Source organism: Penaeus japonicus, unplaced genomic scaffold, assembly GCF_977035675.1.
Source record: "Penaeus japonicus unplaced genomic scaffold, GWHDUDI00000001_assembly GWHDUDI00000009, whole genome shotgun sequence".
Lineage (NCBI taxonomy): Eukaryota > Metazoa > Arthropoda > Malacostraca > Decapoda > Penaeidae > Penaeus > Penaeus japonicus.
In genome coordinates, this window is record NW_028234411.1 from 20,951,531 (window position 1) to 20,954,030 (window position 2,500).

At 40.1% G+C, this 2,500-nt stretch overlaps 1 protein-coding gene across 1 annotated transcript in view; it reads left to right on the forward strand.

Moving 5' to 3' along the window:
• Nucleotides 1-2,500, forward strand: part of LOC122242458 (glucose-6-phosphatase catalytic subunit 1) — a 38,144-nt gene that overhangs the window by 28,830 nt on the left and 6,814 nt on the right. The window lies entirely within an intron of this gene.

Here is a 2,500-nt window from a genome sequence, read left to right on the forward strand (position 1 = left end):
CATCATAACCTAACCTCCCACAACATAGATCAGGTCAGAGAAGGTCACAGAAGGTCACGCAGGTGTATTACGAATTATTACGATCTTTGAAAAATGGTGATCGCTGAGATAAGGCCGAAATATTGTTATATATCCGGATTAGGAAAACTCCCGTAATAAAAGATTGCTAAACGCATTTGAGCGGAACTTCAAAGTGAGTTGAGGCGATTGATGTATAAAATGAGATAGACACACACGAATGCATGATACACCCCCCTATCTCTCTCTCTCTATCGCTCTCTCGTTTGCTCTCTCTCTCTCTCTCTCTCTCTCTCTCTCTCTCTCTCTTGTTTCTGCTTTCTTCCGCTCTCTCTTTCCCTCACGGTCTCTTGTTTGCTCTCTCTCTCTCTCTTGTTTGTGCTTTCTTCCGCTCTCTCTTTCCCTCACGGTCTCTTGTTTGCTCTCTCTCTCTCTCTTGTTTGTTCTATCTATCCGTCTATCTATGAGTTGTGGTTGCGTGGCTTAGGGTGTGAAGAACATGGCCGAAACAGCTTTCTAGCTTTATTTCCTCAGCTTGAACAGTAGTATGTTGGATTAAAGGGTGCTCCTCTGCTCTCCAAGAGGAGACTCCCTACCACAATGTATGATTTGTTCGAGAGTATGTTGTTTTCTTGTGACATGTGACATTTGGAATGTGACGAGGGAAGTGTTGCATCAATACATAGCTCTTGCAAAGGCAAGGACAAAACACCAATTGTATGCCTGACGTGATAGTAAGAGAGGGGTAAGATAGGTGAGGCAACGAGCGCGCGTATATGAATGTATCATGTGTATGTGGAAGGATATATATGTAACAACTATAATGACATGAAAGATACAGATTATATTGATGAGTGCATTATATAAAATACAATAGCAAAAGCATACATATGGAAATAATATTCAATAGATAACAGCAGACATAAGATATAAATATAAATGGTTATTGCAAGGTTACAGTCTCTCTCTCGCTCTCTCTCTCTCTCTCTCTCTCTCTCTCTCTCTCTCTCTCTCTCTCTCTCTCTCTCTCTCTCTCTCTCTCTCTTTTGCTCTCTCTCTCTCTCTTTCTTTCTTTCTGTCGCTCTCGCTCTCTCTTTTGCTAACTCTCTTTCCCTCTCTCTCTCTTTCTCTCTCTCTCTCTCTCTCTCTCTCTCTCTCTCTCTCTCTCTCTCTCTCTCTCTCTATATATATATATATATATATATATATATATATATATATATATAAATATATATATATATATATATATATATATATATATATATATATATATATATATATATATATATATATATTCATATATGTATACATATATCACACACACACATAATTACACATATATATATACAAACTCAAACACACACAGAACACATACTCACACATATACGCACATACACATGTACAATTGTACATACGTACACACACATACATGGATTCATACATGCATTCATTCATTCACACATACTTACATACATACACAGATGCACACACACATACATACATACATACTCTCATTTCTAATCTCTTCTTTGTTAATTTTCTTCCTCTTTTTTACCTTTCCCTCCATTTCTTTTACACTCGCCTTCGTCTCTGCTTCTTTTCCTTTACTCTCCTCTTAAGTGTTTCTCCTCTTTCTTCTTTTTCTTCGATTTCTTCTACACATTCCTCCTCTTTCCTCTTTTTTTTCTCGCTTTGCTTCTTTTTCCACTTCTTCTTCCTTTATCCAATTCAGGTTCTAAACCTCGTCAGTCACTTGTTTTTTCCTTTTCCTTCTACCTCCTTCCTCTTCCTCTTCCCATCATCACCATCAACATTCATACCCATCAGCCCATCATCTTCTCCCCCCTTCCCCCTCCCTTTCCTCCTCATCTTCTTCCTCCTCCTCCCTCCCTCTCCTTCTCCTCATCTTCCTCCTCCTCCTCTGCCTCCTTCTCCTCCTCTTCTTCCCCCTTCTCCTCCTCCTCCTTCTCCCCCTCCACTTCTTCTACTTCTTCTTCTTCCTCCTCCTCCTCCTCCTCTCCCACCTCCTCCATTCCCATTCCTCCTCCTTCACCCCTACCCTACCACCCCTCCTCCTCCCTCATTACTCTCAAACAACCACTTTCCTTTTACAACGCCGAAACAGGGTTTACTGTATTCATCCCAAACTCGATTATTTACGGAGACCATAAAATGTGACAAAATGGATTACGTGTCATGTAGCAAAAGAAAGTGCATGGGGGAGGGGAAATGGGGGGTGGGGGGAGTAGGCGGAGGTTAAATTGACATGATTAATAAAAATGGGTTGGAGGGAGGAATCTAAAAAGAGGTAGGGGGATAAATCAATAAGCATGTAGATGCTGTAAGTACACATAGAGGGATACGTACACACACATGCACACATATGCAGACAAGGACAAATGCAGTTGCAAACATACATACAAACACAAACACAATGAATAAAAAACTATTACCAACTCAATACTAAAAAGAGAAGAAACGA